We start from the raw sequence: 21,840 nt of genomic DNA, 5'->3' as shown, positions 1-21,840 counted from the left end.
GTAGGGTATCTGAGTGGCTTAAAAGTACAAGAAAACACTTCAAAAGTGACGTTTCTGAAGAATTTTAACAGTTTTCTTGTATCTACGAACGCCAGAATGCATAAAATTGACCTAAACGTCTCCTTTTCCTATTCTGAGTCGATTCTGCATGCTTTAAGTGTGTTTGGTGGCTCAGAACCATCAAAAAACGTTGAAATATAGTTCAAATTCAATAAAAATCGACAAAAATACAGTTTCTAGCTAAAATTTGATGGTTTCGTTGCACTTTCCGAGCCCGTAGGGTATCTGAGTGGCTTAAAAGTACAAGAAAACACTTCAAAAGTGACGTTTCTGAAGAATTTTAACAGTTTTCTTGTATCTACGAACGCCAGAATGCATAAAATTGACCTAAACGTCTCCTTTTCCTATTCTGAGTCGATTCTGCATGCTTTAAGTGTGTTTGGTGGCTCAGAACCATCAAAAAACGTTGAAATTTAGTTCAAATTCAATAAAAATCGACAAAAATACAGTTTCTAGCTAAAATTTGATGGTTTCGTTGCACTTTCCGAGCCCGTAGGGTATCTGAGTGTCTTAAAAGTACAAGAAAACACTTCAAAAGTGACGTTTCTGAAGAATTTTAACAGTTTTCTTGTATCTACGAACGCCAGAATGCATAAAATTGACCTAAACGTCTCCTTTTCCTATTCTGAGTCGATTCTGCATGCTTTAAGTGTGTTTGGTGGCTCAGAACCATCAAAAAACGTTGAAATATAGTTCAAATTCAATAAAAATCGACAAAAATACAGTTTCTAGCTAAAATTTGATGGTTTCGTTGCACTTTCCGAGCCCGTAGGGTATCTGAGTGGCTTAAAAGTACAAGAAAACACTTCAAAAGTGACGTTTCTGAAGAATTTTAACAGTTTTCTTGTATCTACGAACGCCAGAATGCATAAAATTGACCTAAACGTCTCCTTTTCCTATTCTGAGTCGATTCTGCATGCTTTAGGTGTGTTTGGTGGCTCAGAACCATCAAAAAACGTTGAAATATAGTTCAAATTCAATAAAAATCGACAAAAATACAGTTTCTAGCTAAAATTTGATGGTTTCGTTGCAATTTCCGAGCCCGTAGGGTATCTGAGTGGCTTAAAAGTACAAGAAAACACTTCAAAAGTGACGTTTCTGAAGAATTTTAACAGTTTTCTTGTATCTACGAACGCCAGAATGCATAAAATTGACCTAAACGTCTCCTTTTCCTATTCTGAGTCGATTCTGCATGCTTTAAGTGTGTTTGGTGGCTCAGAACCATCAAAAAACGTTGAAATATAGTTCAAATTCAATAAAAATCGACAAAAATACAGTTTCTAGCTAAAATTTGATGGTTTCGTTGCACTTTCCGAGCCCGTAGGGTGTCTGAGTGGCTTAAAAGTACAAGAAAACACTTCAAAAGTGACGTTTCTGAAGAATTTTAACAGTTTTCTTGTATCTACGAACGCCAGAATGCATAAAATTGACCTAAACGTCTCCTTTTCCTATTCTGAGTCGATTCTGCATGCTTTAAGTGTGTTTGGTGGCTCAGAACCATCAAAAAACGTTGAAATATAGTTCAAATTCAATAAAAATCGACAAAAATACAGTTTCTAGCTAAAATTTGATGGTTTCGTTGCACTTTCCGAGCCTGTAGGGTATCTGAGTGGCTTAAAAGTACAAGAAAACACTTCAAAAGTGACGTTTCTGAAGAATTTTAACAGTTTTCTTGTATCTACGAACGCCAGAATGCATAAAATTGACCTAAACGTCTCCTTTTCCTATTCTGAGTCGATTCTGCATGCTTTAAGTGTGTTTGGTGGCTCAGAACCATCAAAAAACGTTGAAATATAGTTCAAATTCAATAAAAATCGACAAAAATACAGTTTCTAGCTAAAATTTGATGGTTTCGTTGCACTTTCCGAGCCCGTAGGGTATCTGAGTGGCTTAAAAGTACAAGAAAACACTTCAAAAGTGACGTTTCTGAAGAATTTTAACAGTTTTCTTGTATCTACGAACGCCAGAATGCATAAAATTGACCTAAACGTCTCCTTTTCCTATTCTGAGTCGATTCTCCATGCTTTAAGTGTGTTTGGTGGCTCAGAACCATCAAAAAACGTTGAAATATAGTTCAAATTCAATAAAAATCGACAAAAATACAGTTTCTAGCTAAAATTTGATGGTTTCGTTGCACTTTCCGAGCCCGTAGGGTATCTGAGTGGCTTAAAAGTACAAGAAAACACTTCAAAAGTGACGTTTCTGAAGAATTTTAACAGTTTTCTTGTATCTACGAACGCCAGAATGCATAAAATTGACCTAAACGTCTCCTTTTCCTATTCTGAGTCGATTCTGCATGCTTTAAGTGTGTTTGGTGGCTCAGAACCATCAAAAAACGTTGAAATATAGTTCAAATTCAATAAAAATCGACAAAAATACAGTTTCTAGCTAAAATTTGATGGTTTCGTTGCACTTTCCGAGCCCGTAGGGTATCTGAGTGGCTTAAAAGTACAAGAAAACACTTCAAAAGTGACGTTTCTGAAGAATTTTAACAGTTTTCTTGTATCTACGAACGCCAGAATGCATAAAATTGACCTAAACGTCTCCTTTTCCTATTCTGAGTCGATTCTGCATGCTTTAAGTGTGTTTGGTGGCTCAGAACCATCAAAAAACGTTGAAATATAGTTCAAATTCAATAAAAATCGACAAAAATACAGTTTCTAGCTAAAATTTGATGGTTTCGTTGCACTTTCCGAGCCCGTAGGGTATCTGAGTGGCTTAAAAGTACAAGAAAACACTTCAAAAGTGACGTTTCTGAAGAATTTTAACAGTTTTCTTGTATCTACGAACGCCAGAATGCATAAAATTGACCTAAACGTCTCCTTTTCCTATTCTGAGTCGATTCTGCATGCTTTAAGTGTGTTTGGTGGCTCAGAACCATCAAAAAACGTTGAAATATAGTTCAAATTCAATAAAAATCGACAAAAATACAGTTTCTAGCTAAAATTTGATGGTTTCGTTGCACTTTCCGAGCCCGTAGGGTATCTGAGTGGCTTAAAAGTACAAGAAAACACTTCAAAAGTGACATTTCTGAAGAATTTTAACAGTTTTCTTGTATCTACGAACGCCAGAATGCATAAAATTGACCTAAACGTCTCCTTTTCCTATTCTGAGTCGATTCTGCATGCTTTAAGTGTGTTTGGTGGCTCAGAACCATCAAAAAACGTTGAAATATAGTTCAAATTCAATAAAAATCGACAAAAATACAGTTTCTAGCTAAAATTTGATGGTTTCGTTGCACTTTCCGAGCCCGTAGGGTGTCTGAGTGGCTTAAAAGTACAAGAAAACACTTCAAAAGTGACGTTTCTGAAGAATTTTAACAGTTTTCTTGTATCTACGAACGCCAGAATGCATAAAATTGACCTAAACGTCTCCTTTTCCTATTCTGAATCGATTCTGCATGCTTTAAGTGTGTTTGGTGGCTCAGAACCATCAAAAAACGTTGAAATATAGTTCAAATTCAATAAAAATCGACAAAAATACAGTTTCTAGCTAAAATTTGATGGTTTCGTTGCACTTTCCGAGCCCGTAGGGTATCTGAGTGGCTTAAAAGTACAAGAAAACACTTCAAAAGTGACGTTTCTGAAGAATTTTAACAGTTTTCTTGTATCTACGAACGCCAGAATGCATAAAATTGACCTAAACGTCTCCTTTTCCTATTCTGAGTCGATTCTGCATGCTTTAAGTGTGTTTGGTGGCTCAGAACCATCAAAAAACGTTGAAATATAGTTCAAATTCAATAAAAATCGACAAAAATACAGTTTCAAGCTAAAATTTGATGGTTTCGTTGCACTTTCCGAGCCCGTAAGGTATCTGAGTGGCTTAAAAGTACAAGAAAACACTTCAAAAGTGACGTTTCTGAAGAATTTTAACAGTTTTCTTGTATCTACGAACGCCAGAATGCATAAAATTGACCTAAACGTCTCCTTTTCCTATTCTGAGTCGATTCTGCATGCTTTAAGTGTGTTTGGTGGCTCAGAACCATCAAAAAACGTTGAAATATAGTTCAAATTCAATAAAAATCGACAAAAATACAGTTTCTAGCTAAAATTTGATGGTTTCGTTGCACTTTCCGAGCCCGTAGGGTATCTGAGTGGCTTAAAAGTACAAGAAAACACTTCAAAAGTGACGTTTCTGAAGAATTTTAACAGTTTTCTTGTATCTACGAACGCCAGAATGCATAAAATTGACCTAAACGTCTCCTTTTCCTATTCTGAGTCGATTCTGCATGCTTTAAGTGTGTTTGGTGGCTCAGAACCATCAAAAAACGTTGAAATATAGTTCAAATTCAATAAAAATCGACAAAAATACAGTTTCTAGCTAAAATTTGATGGTTTCGTTGCACTTTCCGAGCCCGTAGGGTATCTGAGTGGCTTAAAAGTACAAGAAAACACTTCAAAAGTGACGTTTCTGAAGAATTTTAACAGTTTTCTTGTATCTACGAACGCCAGAATGCATAAAATTGACCTAAACGTCTCCTTTTCCTATTCTGAGTCGATTCTGCATGCTTTAAGTGTGTTTGGTGGCTCAGAACCATCAAAAAACGTTGAAATATAGTTCAAATTCAATAAAAATCGACAAAAATACAGTTTCTAGCTAAAATTTGATGGTTTCGTTGCACTTTCCGAGCCCGCAGGGTACCTGAGTGGCTTAAAAGTACAAGAAAACACTTCAAAAGTGACGTTTCTGAAGAATTTTAACAGTTTTCTTGTATCTACGAACGCCAGAATGCATAAAATTGACCTAAACGTCTCCTTTTCCTATTCTGAGTCGATTCTGCATGCTTTAAGTGTGTTTGGTGGCTCAGAACCATCAAAAAACGTTGAAATATAGTTCAAATTCAATAAAAATCGACAAAAATACAGTTTCTAGCTAAAATTTGATGGTTTCGTTGCACTTTCCGAGCCCGTAGGGTATCTGAGTGGCTTAAAAGTACAAGAAAACACTTCAAAAGTGACGTTTCTGAAGAATTTTAACAGTTTTCTTGTATCTACGAACGCCAGAATGCATAAAATTGACCTAAACGTCTCCTTTTCCTATTCTGAGTCGATTCTGCATGCTTTAAGTGTGTTTGGTGGCTCAGAACCATCAAAAAACGTTGAAATATAGTTCAAATTCAATAAAAATCGACAAAAATACAGTTTCTAGCTAAAATTTGATGGTTTCGTTGCACTTTCCGAGCCCGTAGGGTATCTGAGTGGCTTAAAAGTACAAGAAAACACTTCAAAAGTGACGTTTCTGAAGAATTTTAACAGTTTTCTTGTATCTACGAACGCCAGAATGCATAAAATTGACCTAAACGTCTCCTTTTCCTATTCTGAGTCGATTCTGCATGCTTTAAGTGTGTTTGGTGGCTCAGAACCATCAAAAAACGTTGAAATATAGTTCAAATTCAATAAAAATCGACAAAAATACAGTTTCTAGCTAAAATTTGATGGTTTCGTTGCACTTTCCGAGCCCGTAGGGTATCTGAGTGGCTTAAAAGTACAAGAAAACACTTCAAAAGTGACGTTTCTGAAGAATTTTAACAGTTTTCTTGTATCTACGAACGCCAGAATGCATAAAATTGACCTAAACGTCTCCTTTTCCTATTCTGAGTCGATTCTGCATGCTTTAAGTGTGTTTGGTGGCTCAGAACCATCAAAAAACGTTGAAATATAGTTCAAATTCAATAAAAATCGACAAAAATACAATTTCTAGCTAAAATTTGATGGTTTCGTTGCACTTTCCGAGCCCGTAGGGTATCTGAGTGGCTTAAAAGTACAAGAAAACACTTCAAAAGTGACGTTTCTGAAGAATTTTAACAGTTTTCTTGTATCTACGAACGCCAGAATGCATAAAATTGACCTAAACGTCTCCTTTTCCTATTCTGAGTCGATTCTGCATGCTTTAAGTGTGTTTGGTGGCTCAGAACCATCAAAAAACGTTGAAATATAGTTCAAATTCAATAAAAATCGACAAAAATACAGTTTCTAGCTAAAATTTGATGGTTTCGTTGCACTTTCCGAGCCCGTAGGGTATCTGAGTGGCTTAAAAGTACAAGAAAACACTTCAAAAGTGACGTTTCTGAAGAATTTTAACAGTTTTCTTGTATCTACGAACGCCAGAATGCATAAAATTGACCTAAACGTCTCCTTTTCCTATTCTGAGTCGATTCTGCATGCTTTAAGTGTGTTTGGTGGCTCAGAACCATCAAAAAACGTTGAAATATAGTTCAAATTCAATAAAAATCGACAAAAATACAGTTTCTAGCTAAAATTTGATGGTTTCGTTGCACTTTCCGAGCCCGTAGGGTATCTGAGTGGCTTAAAAGTACAAGAAAACACTTCAAAAGTGACGTTTCTGAAGAATTTTAACAGTTTTCTTGTATCTACGAACGCCAGAATGCATAAAATTGACCTAAACGTCTCCTTTTCCTATTCTGAGTCGATTCTGCATGCTTTAAGTGTGTTTGGTGGCTCAGAACCATCAAAAAACGTTGAAATATAGTTCAAATTCAATAAAAATCGACAAAAATACAGTTTCTAGCTAAAATTTGATGGTTTCGTTGCACTTTCCGAGCCCGTAGGGTATCTGAGTGGCTTAAAAGTACAAGAAAACACTTCAAAAGTGACGTTTCTGAAGAATTTTAACAGTTTTCTTGTATCTACGAACGCCAGAATGCATAAAATTGACCTAAACGTCTCCTTTTCCTATTCTGAGTCGATTCTGCATGGTTTAAGTGTGTTTGGTGGCTCAGAACCATCAAAAAACGTTGAAATATAGTTCAAATTCAATAAAAATCGACAAAAATACAATTTCTAGCTAAAATTTGATGGTTTCGTTGCACTTTCCGAGCCCGTAGGGTATCTGAGTGGCTTAAAAGTACAAGAAAACACTTCAAAAGTGACGTTTCTGAAGAATTTTAACAGTTTTCTTGTATCTACGAACGCCAGAATGCATAAAATTGACCTAAACGTCTCCTTTTCCTATTCTGAGTCGATTCTGCATGCTTTAAGTGTGTTTGGTGGCTCAGAACCATCAAAAAACGTTGAAATATAGTTCAAATTCAATAAAAATCGACAAAAATACAGTTTCTAGCTAAAATTTGATGGTTTCGTTGCACTTTCCGAGCCCGTAGGGTATCTGAGTGGCTTAAAAGTACAAGAAAACACTTCAAAAGTGACGTTTCTGAAGAATTTTAACAGTTTTCTTGTATCTACGAACGCCAGAATGCATAAAATTGACCTAAACGTCTCCTTTTCCTATTCTGAGTCGATTCTGCATGCTTTAAGTGTGTTTGGTGGCTCAGAACCATCAAAAAACGTTGAAATATAGTTCAAATTCAATAAAAATCGACAAAAATACAATTTCTAGCTAAAATTTGATGGTTTCGTTGCACTTTCCGAGCCCGTAGGGTATCTGAGTGGCTTAAAAGTACAAGAAAACACTTCAAAAGTGACGTTTCTGAAGAATTTTAACAGTTTTCTTGTATCTACGAACGCCAGAATGCATAAAATTGACCTAAACGTCTCCTTTTCCTATTCTGAGTCGATTCTGCATGCTTTAAGTGTGTTTGGTGGCTCAGAACCATCAAAAAACGTTGAAATATAGTTCAAATTCAATAAAAATCGACAAAAATACAGTTTCTAGCTAAAATTTGATGGTTTCGTTGCACTTTCCGAGCCCGTAGGGTATCTGAGTGGCTTAAAAGTACAAGAAAACACTTCAAAAGTGACGTTTCTGAAGAATTTTAACAGTTTTCTTGTATCTACGAACGCCAGAATGCATAAAATTGACCTAAACGTCTCCTTTTCCTATTCTGAGTCGATTCTGCATGCTTTAAGTGTGTTTGGTGGCTCAGAACCATCAAAAAACGTTGAAATATAGTTCAAATTCAATAAAAGTCGACAAAAATACAGTTTCTAGCAAAAATTTGATGGTTTCGTTGCACTTTCCGAGCCCGTAGGGTATCTGAGTGGCTTAAAAGTACAAGAAAACACTTCAAAAGTGACGTTTCTGAAGAATTTTAACAGTTTTCTTGTATCTACGAACGCCAGAATGCATAAAATTGACCTAAACGTCTCCTTTTCCTATTCTGAGTCGATTCTGCATGCTTTAAGTGTGTTTGGTGGCTCAGAACCATCAAAAAACGTTGAAATATAGTTCAAATTCAATAAAAATCGACAAAAATACAGTTTCTAGCTAAAATTTGATGGTTTCGTTGCACTTTCCGAGCCCGTAGGGTATCTGAGTGGCTTAAAAGTACAAGAAAACACTTCAAAAGTGACGTTTCTGAAGAATTTTAACAGTTTTCTTGTATCTACGAACGCCAGAATGCATAAAATTGACCTAAACGTCTCCTTTTCCTATTCTGAGTCGATTCTGCATGCTTTAAGTGTGTTTGGTGGCTCAGAACCATCAAAAAACGTTGAAATATAGTTCAAATTCAATAAAAATCGACAAAAATACAGTTTCTAGCTAAAATTTGATGGTTTCGTTGCACTTTCCGAGCCCGTAGGGTATCTGAGTGGCTTAAAAGTACAAGAAAACACTTCAAAAGTGACGTTTCTGAAGAATTTTAACAGTTTTCTTGTATCTACGAACGCCAGAATGCATAAAATTGTCCTAAACGTCTCCTTTTCCTATTCTGAGTCGATTCTGCATGCTTTAAGTGTGTTTGGTGGCTCAGAACCATCAAAAAACGTTGAAATATAGTTCAAATTCAATAAAAATCGACAAAAATACAGTTTCTAGCTAAAATTTAATGGTTTCGTTGCACTTTCCGAGCCCGTAGGGTATCTGAGTGGCTTAAAAGTACAAGAAAACACTTCAAAAGTGACGTTTCTGAAGAATTTTAAGAGTTTTCTTGTATCTACGAACGCCAGAATGCATAAAATTGACCTAAACGTCTCCTTTTCCTATTCTGAGTCGATTCTGCATGCTTTAAGTGTGTTTGGTGGCTCAGAACCATCAAAAAACGTTGAAATATAGTTCAAATTCAATAAAAATCGACAAAAATACAGTTTCTAGCTAAAATTTGATGGTTTCGTTGCACTTTCCGAGCCCGTAGGGTATCTGAGTGGCTTAAAAGTACAAGAAAACACTTCAAAAGTGACGTTTCTGAAGAATTTTAACAGTTTTCTTGTATCTACGAACGCCAGAATGCATAAAATTGACCTAAACGTCTCCTTTTCCTATTCTGAGTCGATTCTGCATGCTTTAAGTGTGTTTGGTGGCTCAGAACCATCAAAAAACGTTGAAATATAGTTCAAATTCAATAAAAATCGACAAAAATACAGTTTCTAGCTAAAATTTGATGGTTTCGTTGCACTTTCCGAGCCCGTAGGGTATCTGAGTGGCTTAAAAGTACAAGAAAACACTTCAAAAGTGACGTTTCTGAAGAATTTTAACAGTTTTCTTGTATCTACGAACGCCAGAATGCATAAAATTGACCTAAACGTCTCCTTTTCCTATTCTGAGTCGATTCTGCATGCTTTAAGTGTGTTTGGTGGCTCAGAACCATCAAAAAACGTTGAAATATAGTTCAAATTCAATAAAAATCGACAAAAATACAGTTTCTAGCTAAAATTTGATGGTTTCGTTGCACTTTCCGAGCCCGTAGGGTATCTGAGTGGCTTAAAAGTACCAGAAAACACTTCAAAAGTGACGTTTCTGAAGAATTTTAACAGTTTTCTTGTATCTACGAACGCCAGAATGCATAAAATTGACCTAAACGTCTCCTTTTCCTATTCTGAGTCGATTCTGCATGCTTTAAGTGTGTTTGGTGGCTCAGAACCATCAAAAAACGTTGGAATATAGTTCAAATTCAATAAAAATCGACAAAAATACAGTTTCTAGCTAAAATTTGATGGTTTCGTTGCACTTTCCGAGCCCGTAGGGTATCTGAGTGGCTTAAAAGTACAAGAAAACACTTCAAAAGTGACGTTTCTGAAGAATTTTAACAGTTTTTTTGTATCTACGAACGCCAGAATGCATAAAATTGACCTAAACGTCTCCTTTTCCTATTCTGAGTCGATTCTGCATGCTTTAAGTGTATTTGGTGGCTCAGAACCATCAAAAAACGTTGAAATATAGTTCAAATTCAATAAAAATCGACAAAAATACAGTTTCTAGCTAAAATTTGATGGTTTCGTTGCACTTTCCGAGCCCGTAGGGTATCTGAGTGGCTTAAAAGTACAAGAAAACACTTCAAAAGTGACGTTTCTGAAGAATTTTAACAGTTTTCTTGTATCTACGAACGCCAGAATGCATAAAATTGACCTAAACGTCTCCTTTTCCTATTCTGAGTCGATTCTGCATGCTTTAAGTGTGTTTGGTGGCTCAGAACCATCAAAAAACGTTGAAATATAGTTCAAATTCAATAAAAATCGACAAAAATACAGTTTCTAGCTAAAATTTGATGGTTTCGTTGCACTTTCCGAGCCCGTAGGGTATCTGAGTGGCTTAAAAGTACAAGAAAACACTTCAAAAGTGACGTTTGTGAAGAATTTTAACAGTTTTCTTGTGTCTACGAACGCCAGAATGCATAAAGTTGACCTAAACGTCTCCTTTTCCTATTCTGAGTCGATTCTGCATGCTTTAAGTGTGTTTGGTGGCTCATAGCCATCAAAAAACTTTGAAATATAGATCGAATTCAATAAAAATCGACAAAAATACAGTTTCTAGCTAAAATTTGATGGTGTCGTTGCACTTTCCGGGCCCGTTGGGAATCTGAGTGGCTTAAAAGTACAAGAAAACACTTCAAAAGTGACGTTTCTGAAGAATTTTAACAGTTTTCTTGTATCTACGAACGCCAGAATGCATAAAATTGACCTAAACGTCTCCTTTTCCTATTCTTAGTCGATTCTGCATGCTTTAAGTGTGTTTGGTGGCTCAGAACCATCAAAAAACTTTGAAATATAGTTCAAATTCAACAAAAATCGACAAAAATACAGTTTCTAGCTAAAATTTGATGGTTTCGTTGCACTTTCCGAGCCCGTAGGGTATCTGAGTGGCTTAAAAGTACAAGAAAACACTTCAAAAGTGACGTTTCTGAAGAATTTTAACAGTTTTCTTGTATCTACGAACGCCAGAATGCATAAAATTGACCTAAACGTCTCCTTTTCCTATTCTGAGTCGATTCTGCATGCTTTAAGTGTGTTTGGTGGCTCAGAACCATCAAAAAACGTTGAAATATAGTTCAAATTCAATAAAAATCGACAAAAATACAGTTTCTAGCTAAAATTTGATGGTTTCGTTGCACTTTCCGAGCCCGTAGGGTATCTGAGTGGCTTAAAAGTACAAGAAAACACTTCAAAAGTGACGTTTCTGAAGAATTTTAACAGTTTTCTTGTATCTACGAACGCCAGAATGCATAAAATTGACCTAAACGTCTCCTTTTCCTATTCTGAGTCGATTCTGCATGCTTTAAGTGTGTTTGGTGGCTCAGAACCATCAAAAAACGTTGAAATATAGTTCAAATTCAATAAAAATCGACAAAAATACAGTTTCTAGCTAAAATTTGATGGTTTCGTTGCACTTTCCGAGCCCGTATGGTATCTGAGTGGCTTAAAAGTACAAGAAAACACTTCAAAAGTGACGTTTCTGAAGAATTTTAACAGTTTTCTTGTATCTACGAACGCCAGAATGCATAAAATTGACCTAAACGTCTCCTTTTCCTATTCTGAGTCGATTCTGCATGCTTTAAGTGTGTTTGGTGGCTCAGAACCATCAAAAAACGTTGAAATATAGTTCAAATTCAATAAAAATCGACAAAAATACAGTTTCTAGCTAAAATTTGATGGTTTCGTTGCACTTTCCGAGCCCGTAGGGTATCTGAGTGGCTAAAAAGTACAAGAAAACACTTCAAAAGTGACGTTTCTGAAGAATTTTAACAGTTTTCTTGTATCTACGAACGCCAGAATGCATAAAATTGACCTAAACGTCTCCTTTTCCTATTCTGAGTCGATTCTGCATGCTTTAAGTGTGTTTGGTGGCTCAGAACCATCAAAAAACGTTGAAATACAGTTCAAATTCAATAAAAATCGACAAAAATACAGTTTCTAGCTAAAATTTGATGATTTCGTTGCACTTTACGAGCCCGTAGGGTATCTGAGTGGCTTAAAAGTACAAGAAAACACTTCAAAAGTGACGTTTCTGAAGAATTTTAACAGTTTTCTTGTATCTACGAACGCCAGAATGCATAAAATTGACCTAAACGTCTCCTTTTCCTATTCTGAGTCGATTCTGCATGCTTTAAGTGTGTTTGGCGGCTCAGAACCATCAAAAAACGTTGAAATATAGTTCAAATTCAATAAAAATCGACAAAAATACAGTGTCTAGCTAAAATTTGATGGTTTCGTTGCACTTTCCGAGCCCGTAGGGTATCTGAGTGGCTTAAAAGTACAAGAAAACACTTCAAAAGTGACGTTTCTGAAGAATGTTAACAGTTTTCTTGTATCCACGAACGCCAGAATGCATAAAATTGACCTAAACGTCTCCTTTTCCTATTCTGAGTCGATTCTGCATGCTTTAAGTGTGTTTGGTGGCTCAGAACCATCACAAAACGTTGAAATATAGTTCAAATTCAATAAAAATCGACAAAAATACAGTTTCTAGCTAAAATTTGATGGTTTCGTTGCACTTTCCGAGCCCGTAGGGTATCTGAGTGGCTTAAAAGTACAAGAAAACACTTCAAAAGTGACGTTTCTGAAGAATTTTAACAGTTTTCTTGTATCTACGAACGCCAGAATGCATAAAATTGACCTAAACGTCTCCTTTTCCTATTCTGAGTCGATTCTGCATGCTTTAAGTGTGTTTGGTGGCTCAGAACCATCAAAAAACGTTGAAATATAGTTCAAATTCAATAAAAATCGACAAAAATACAGTTTCTAGCTAAAATTTGATGATTTCGTTGCACTTTCCGAGCCCGTAGGGTATCTGAGTGGCTTAAAAGTACAAGAAAACACTTCAAAAGTGACGTTTCTGAAGAATTTTAACAGTTTTCTTGTATCTACGAACGCCAGAATGCATAAAATTGACCTAAACGTCTCCTTTTCCTATTCTGAGTCGATTCTGCATGCTTTAAGTGTGTTTGGTGGCTCAGAACCATCAAAAAACGTTGAAATATAGTTCAAATTCAATAAAAATCGACAAAAATACAGTTTCTAGCTAAAATTTGATGGTTTCGTTGCACTTTCCGAGCCCGTAGGGTATCTGAGTGGCTTAAAAGTACAAGAAAACACTTCAAAAGTGACGTTTCTGAAGAATGTTAACAGTTTTCTTGTATCTAAGAACGCCAGAATGCATAAAATTGACCTAAACGTCTCCTTTTCCTATTCTGAGTCGATTCTGCATGCTTTAAGTGTGTTTGGTGGCTCAGAATCATCAAAAAACGTTGAAATATAGTTCAAATTCAATAAAAATCGACAAAAATACAGTTTCTAGCTAAAATTTGATGGTTTCGTTGCACTTTCCGAGCTCGTAGGGTATCTGAGTGGCTTAAAAGTACAAGAAAACACTTCAAAAGTGACGTTTCTGAATAATTTTAACAGTTTTCTTGTATCTACGAACGCCAGAATGCATAAAATTGACCTAAACGTCTCCTTTTCCTATTCTGAGTCGATTCTGCATGCTTTAAGTGTGTTTGGTGGCTCAGAACCATCAAAAAACGTTGAAATATAGTTCAAATTCAATAAAAATCGACAAAAATACAGTTTCTAGCTAAAATTTGATGATTTCGTTGCACTTTCCGAGCCCGTAGGGTATCTGAGTGGCTTAAAAGTACAAGAAAACACTTCAAAAGTGACGTTTCTGAAGAATTTTAACAGTTTTCTTGTATCTACGAACGCCAGAATGCAGTGGCGGCTCGTGAAGTTTTCTTCAGAGGAGGCTCAAATTTGAAAAACACTACTTTTTATATCTTTTATTATCTGAATAATTTTTTTCGTCATGCACACAAAAAGAACACTTTTGCGTTGACAGACAAATGCATCGTTTAGTCTTTTCAAAATTGCCCAATTTTCACCAACTTTCTCGTAATAGTTCTCCCTTTTATGAGCCGAATCTAAATTCTTGGCAATGTTTCGCTTACCAAGCATTTCTCATTTAATCGAAGAAAATATGTGTTCCTGTGTTTTTTCATGCCTTTCTATAGCTCGTGACAAATTTTGTAAATTATTATATAGCCTGTTTTACCCGAAACGGAAGATTTATCACTTATAAATAATACACAATTCCAACAGTATAATTTGTTTCTTAAAACCGAAGCCGTTAACTATTTAGTTTTATTATAATTATTTTCATGAAATGCTCTGTTTTGTTTCTAATTGTAACTGTCAATACCATTAATGGGAGTGATGGTGTTGGTCTCCTCTTTTGTACCCTTACCTACGTAAAGCCTAAACACCACCACCACTGAACAGGGAGCTCGCGAAACCACCTCAATGTTTTTCCTACTTACACCCGATTGCTCCAACTAATAAGAAAGAGATAAAGTTATCTGTACGACTTGATCTGAAAAGAGATGAACTAGCCGGAGGCTAGCGGCTTGGAGCGGCAGTCCGATTAACGTTTTAGCCAATGCAATGCACACTGACGATGCGTCAAGTTCACGGTCTCATTATTCAGATGCATCGTCGATCGGAGGCTAGCGGCTAGCAAGCCTCTGCCGCTGAAACCAAACGCGGAGTGGTGTGAATGTGAATTATGATTGTGAGGGCGCAAATATAATTTTTTTCGACATTTTAACCTGATATATGATGAAATTAAATGAAATCCAAGAAAATATTCTGAAAAATAACAAATGTCTACAAAAATATAAATTCTTTCACCGAAAAAAATTAGAGGAAGCTCAGCTCCAAAAAATAGAGGAGGCTCAGCCTCCCCTGCCTCCTCTGAGGAGCCGCCACTGCCAGAATGCATAAAATTGACCTAAACGTCTCCTTTTCCTATTCTGAGTCGATTCTGCATGCTTTAAGTGTGTTTGGTGGCTCAGAACCATCAAAAAACGTTGAAATATAGTTCAAATTCAATAAAAATCGACAAAAATACAGTTTCTAGCTAAAATTTGATGGTTTCGTTGCACTTTCCGAGCCCGTAGGGTATCTGAGTCGCTTAAAAGTACAAGAAAACACTTCAAAAGTGACGTTTCTGAAGAATTTTAACAGTTTTCTTGTGTCTACGAACGCCAGAATGCATAAATTTGACCTAAACGTCTCCTTTTCCTATTCTGAGTCGATTCTGCATGCTTTAAGTGTGTTTGGTGGCTCATAGCCATCAAAAAACTTTGAAATATAGATCAAATTCAATAAAAATCGACAAAAATACAGTTTCTAGCTAAAATTTGATGGTTTCGTTGCACTTTCCGAGCCCGTAGGGTATCTGAGTGGCTTAAAAGTACAAGAAAACACTTCAAAAGTGACGTTTCTGAAGAATTTTAACAGTTTTCTTGTATTTACGAACGCCAGAATGCATAAAATTGACCTAAACGTCTCCTTTTCCTATTCTGAGTCGATTCTGCATGCTTTAAGTGTGTTTGGTGGCTCAGAACCATCAAAAAACGTTGAAATATAGTTCAAATTCAATAAAAATCGACAAAAATACAGTTTCTAGCTAAAATTTGATGGTTTCGTTGCACTTTCCGAGCCCGTAGGGTATCTGAGTGGCTTAAAAGTACAAGAAAACACTTCAAAAGTGACGTTTCTGAAGAATTTTAACAGTTTTCTTGTATCTACGAACGCCAGAATGCATAAAATTGACCTAAACGTCTCCTTTTCCTATTCTGAGTCGATTCTGCATGCTTTAAGTGTGTTTGGTGGCTCAGAACCATCAAAAAACGTTGAAATATAGTTCAAATTCAATAAAAATCGACAAAAATACAGTTTCTAGCTAAAATTTGATGGTTTCGTTGCACTTTCCGAGCCCGTAGGGTATCTGAGTGGCTTAAAAGTACAAGAAAACACTTCAAAAGTGACGTTTCTGAAGAATTTTAACAGTTTTCTTGTATCTACGAACGCCAGAATGCATAAAATTGACCTAAACGTCTCCTTTTCCTATTCTGAGTCGATTCTGCATGCTTTAAGTGTGTTTGGTGGCTCAGAACCATCAAAAAACGTTGAAATATAGTTCAAATTCAATAAAAATCGACAAAAATACAGTTTCTAGCTAAAATTTGATGGTTTCGTTGCACTTTCCGAGCCCGTATGGTATCTGAGTGGCTTAAAAGTACAAGAAAACACTTCAAAAGTGACGTTTCTGAAGAATTTTAACAGTTTTCTTGTATCTACGAACGCCAGAATGCATAAAATTGACCTAAACGTCTCCTTTTCCTATTCTGAGTCGATTCTGCATGCTTTAAGTGTGTTTGGTGGCTCAGAACCATCAAAAAACGTTGAAATATAGTTCAAATTCAATAAAAATCGACAAAAATACAGTTTCTAGCTAAAATTTGATGGTTTCGTTGCACTTTCCGAGCCCGTAGGGTATCTGAGTGGCTAAAAAGTACAAGAAAACACTTCAAAAGTGACGTTTCTGAAGAATTTTAACAGTTTTCTTGTATCTACGAACGCCAGAATGCATAAAATTGACCTAAACGTCTCCTTTTCCTATTCTGAGTCGATTCTGCATGCTTTAAGTGTGTTTGGTGGCTCAGAACCATCAAAAAACGTTGAAATACAGTTCAAATTCAATAAAAATCGACAAAAATACAGTTTCTAGCTAAAATTTGATGATTTCGTTGCACTTTACGAGCCCGTAGGGTATCTGAGTGGCTTAAAAGTACAAGAAAACACTTCAAAAGTGACGTTTCTGAAGAATTTTAACAGTTTTCTTGTATCTACGAACGCCAGAATGCATAAAATTGACCTAAACGTCTCCTTTTCCTATTCTGAGTCGATTCTGCATGCTTTAAGTGTGTTTGGCGGCTCAGAACCATCAAAAAACGTTGAAATATAGTTCAAATTCAATAAAAATCGACAAAAATACAGTGTCTAGCTAAAATTTGATGGTTTCGTTGCACTTTCCGAGCCCGTAGGGTATCTGAGTGGCTTAAAAGTACAAGAAAACACTTCAAAAGTGACGTTTCTGAAGAATGTTAACAGTTTTCTTGTATCCACGAACGCCAGAATGCATAAAATTGACCTAAACGTCTCCTTTTCCTATTCTGAGTCGATTCTGCATGCTTTAAGTGTGTTTGGTGGCTCAGAACCATCACAAAACGTTGAAATATAGTTCAAATTCAATAAAAATCGACAAAAATACAGTTTCTAGCTAAAATTTGATGGTTTCGTTGCACTTTCCGAGCCCGTAGGGTATCTGAGTGGCTTAAAAGTACAAGAAAACACTTCAAAAGTGACGTTTCTGAAGAATTTTAACAGTTTTCTTGTATCTACGAACGCCAGAATGCATAAAATTGACCTAAACGTCTCCTTTTCCTATTCTGAGTCGATTCTGCATGCTTTAAGTGTGTTTGGTGGCTCAGAACCATCAAAAAACGTTGAAATATAGTTCAAATTCAATAAAAATCGACAAAAATACAGTTTCTAGCTAAAATTTGATGATTTCGTTGCACTTTCCGAGCCCGTAGGGTATCTGAGTGGCTTAAAAGTACAAGAAAACACTTCAAAAGTGACGTTTCTGAAGAATTTTAACAGTTTTCTTGTATCTACGAACGCCAGAATGCATAAAATTGACCTAAACGTCTCCTTTTCCTATTCTGAGTCGATTCTGCATGCTTTAAGTGTGTTTGGTGGCTCAGAACCATCAAAAAACGTTGAAATATAGTTCAAATTCAATAAAAATCGACAAAAATACAGTTTCTAGCTAAAATTTGATGGTTTCGTTGCACTTTCCGAGCCCGTAGGGTATCTGAGTGGCTTAAAAGTACAAGAAAACACTTCAAAAGTGACGTTTCTGAAGAATGTTAACAGTTTTCTTGTATCTAAGAACGCCAGAATGCATAAAATTGACCTAAACGTCTCCTTTTCCTATTCTGAGTCGATTCTGCATGCTTTAAGTGTGTTTGGTGGCTCAGAATCATCAAAAAACGTTGAAATATAGTTCAAATTCAATAAAAATCGACAAAAATACAGTTTCTAGCTAAAATTTGATGGTTTCGTTGCACTTTCCGAGCTCGTAGGGTATCTGAGTGGCTTAAAAGTACAAGAAAACACTTCAAAAGTGACGTTTCTGAATAATTTTAACAGTTTTCTTGTATCTACGAACGCCAGAATGCATAAAATTGACCTAAACGTCTCCTTTTCCTATTCTGAGTCGATTCTGCATGCTTTAAGTGTGTTTGGTGGCTCAGAACCATCAAAAAACGTTGAAATATAGTTCAAATTCAATAAAAATCGACAAAAATACAGTTTCTAGCTAAAATTTGATGATTTCGTTGCACTTTCCGAGCCCGTAGGGTATCTGAGTGGCTTAAAAGTACAAGAAAACACTTCAAAAGTGACGTTTCTGAAGAATTTTAACAGTTTTCTTGTATCTACGAACGCCAGAATGCAGTGGCGGCTCGTGAAGTTTTCTTCAGAGGAGGCTCAAATTTGAAAAACACTACTTTTTATATCTTTTATTATCTGAATAATTTTTTTCGTCATGCACACAAAAAGAACACTTTTGCGTTGACAGACAAATGCATCGTTTAGTCTTTTCAAAATTGCCCAATTTTCACCAACTTTCTCGTAATAGTTCTCCCTTTTATGAGCCGAATCTAAATTCTTGGCAATGTTTCGCTTACCAAGCATTTCTCATTTAATCGAAGAAAATATGTGTTCCTGTGTTTTTTCATGCCTTTCTATAGCTCGTGACAAATTTTGTAAATTATTATATAGCCTGTTTTACCCGAAACGGAAGATTTATCACTTATAAATAATACACAATTCCAACAGTATAATTTGTTTCTTAAAACCGAAGCCGTTAACTATTTAGTTTTATTATAATTATTTTCATGAAATGCTCTGTTTTGTTTCTAATTGTAACTGTCAATACCATTAATGGGAGTGATGGTGTTGGTCTCCTCTTTTGTACCCTTACCTACGTAAAGCCTAAACACCACCACCACTGAACAGGGAGCTCGCGAAACCACCTCAATGTTTTTCCTACTTACACCCGATTGCTCCAACTAATAAGAAAGAGATAAAGTTATCTGTACGACTTGATCTGAAAAGAGATGAACTAGCCGGAGGCTAGCGGCTTGGAGCGGCAGTCCGATTAACGTTTTAGCCAATGCAATGCACACTGACGATGCGTCAAGTTCACGGTCTCATTATTCAGATGCATCGTCGATCGGAGGCTAGCGGCTAGCAAGCCTCTGCCGCTGAAACCAAACGCGGAGTGGTGTGAATGTGAATTATGATTGTGAGGGCGCAAATATAATTTTTTTCGACATTTTAACCTGATATATGATGAAATTAAATGAAATCCAAGAAAATATTCTGAAAAATAACAAATGTCTACAAAAATATAAATTCTTTCACCGAAAAAAATTAGAGGAAGCTCAGCTCCAAAAAATAGAGGAGGCTCAGCCTCCCCTGCCTCCTCTGAGGAGCCGCCACTGCCAGAATGCATAAAATTGACCTAAACGTCTCCTTTTCCTATTCTGAGTCGATTCTGCATGCTTTAAGTGTGTTTGGTGGCTCAGAACCATCAAAAAACGTTGAAATATAGTTCAAATTCAATAAAAATCGACAAAAATACAGTTTCTAGCTAAAATTTGATGGTTTCGTTGCACTTTCCGAGCCCGTAGGGTATCTGAGTCGCTTAAAAGTACAAGAAAACACTTCAAAAGTGACGTTTCTGAAGAATTTTAACAGTTTTCTTGTGTCTACGAACGCCAGAATGCATAAATTTGACCTAAACGTCTCCTTTTCCTATTCTGAGTCGATTCTGCATGCTTTAAGTGTGTTTGGTGGCTCATAGCCATCAAAAAACTTTGAAATATAGATCAAATTCAATAAAAATCGACAAAAATACAGTTTCTAGCTAAAATTTGATGGTGTCGTTGCACTTTCCGGGCCCGTAGGGAATCTGAGTGGCTTAAAAGTACAAGAAAACACTTCAAAAGTGACGTTTCTGAAGAATTTTAACAGTTTTCTTGTATCTACGAACGCCAGAATGCATAAAATTGACCTAAACGTCTCCTTTTCCTATTCTCAGTCGATTCTGCATGCTTTAAGTGCGTTTGGTGGCTCAGAACCATCAAAAAACTTTGAAATATAGTTCAAATTCAACAAAAATCGACAAAAATACAGTTTCTAGCTAAAATTCGATGGTTTCGTTGCACTTTCCGAGCACGTTGGGTATCTGAGTGGCTTAAAAGTACAAGAAAACACTTCAAAAGTGACGTTTCTGAAGAATTTTAACAGTTTTCTTGTATCTACGAACGCCAGAATGAATAAAATTGACCTAAACGTCTCCTTTTCCTATTCTGAGTCGATTCTGCATGCTTTAAGTGTGTTTGGTGGCTCAGAGCCATCAAAAAACGTTGAAATATAGTTCAAATTCAATAAAAATCGACAAAAATACAGTTTCTAACTAAAATTTGATGGTTTCGTTGCATTTTCCGAGCCCGTAGGGTATCTGAGTGGCTTAAAAGTACAAGAAAACACTTCAAAAGTGACGTTTCTGAAGAATTTTAACAGTTTTCTTGTATCTACGAACGCCAGAATGCATAAAATTGACCTAAACGTCTCCTTTTCCTATTCTGAGTCGATTCTGAATGCCTTAAGTGTGTTTGGTGGCTCAGAACCATCAAAAAACGTTGAAATATAGTTCAAATTCAATAAAAATCGACAAAAATACAGTTTCTAGCTAAAATTTGATGGTTTCGTTGCACTTTCCGAGCCCGTAGGGTATCTGAGTGGCTTAAAAGTACAAGAAAACACTTCAAAAGTGACGTTTCTGAAGAATTTTAACAGTTTTCTTGTATCTACGAACGCCAGAATGCATAAAATTGACCTAAACGTCTCCTTTTCCTATTCTGAGTCGATTCTGCATGCTTTAAGTGTGTTTGGTGGCTCAGAACCATCAAAAAACGTTGAAATATAGTTCAAATTCAATAAAAATCGACAAAAATACAGTTTCTAGCTAAAATTTGATGGTTTCGTTGCACTTTCCGAGCCCGTAGGGTATCTGAGTGGCTTAAAAGTACAAGAAAACACTTCAAAAGTGACGTTTCTGAAGAATTTTAACAGTTTTCTTGTATCTACGAACGCCAGAATGCATAAAATTGACCTAAACGTCTCCTTTTCCTATTCTGAGTCGATTCTGCATGCTTTAAGTGTGTTTGGTGGCTCAGAACCATCAAAAAACGTTGAAATATTGTTCAAATTCAATAAAAATCGACAAAAGTACAGTTTCTAGCTAAAATTTAATGGTTTCGTTGCACTTTCCGAACCCGTAGGGTATCTGAGTGGCTTAAAAGTACAAGAAAACACTTCAAAAGTGACGTTTCTGAAGAATTTTAACAGTTTTCTTGTATCTACGAACGCCAGAATGCATAAAATTGACCTAAACGTCTCCTTTTCCTATTCTGAGTCGATTCTGCATGCTTTAAGTGTGTTTGATGGCTCAGAACCATCAAAAAACCTTGAAATATAGATCAAATTCAATAAAAATCGACAAAAATACAGTTTCTAGCTAAAATTTGATGGTTTCGTTGCACTTTCCGAGCCCGTAGGGTATCTGAGTGGCTTAAAAGTACAAGAAAACACTTCAAAAGTGACGTTTCTGAAGAATTTTAACAGTTTTCTTGTATCTACGAACGCCAGAATGCATAAAATTGACCTAAACGTC

The sequence above is a fragment of the Zophobas morio genome, unplaced genomic scaffold (assembly GCF_036711695.1).
Source record: "Zophobas morio isolate AGI-343-1 ecotype UQ-CSIRO unplaced genomic scaffold, CSIRO_AGI_Zmor_V1 ptg000121l, whole genome shotgun sequence".
NCBI classification, from domain to species: Eukaryota; Metazoa; Arthropoda; class Insecta; order Coleoptera; family Tenebrionidae; genus Zophobas; species Zophobas morio.
This window is presented reverse-complemented; position numbering follows the sequence as displayed.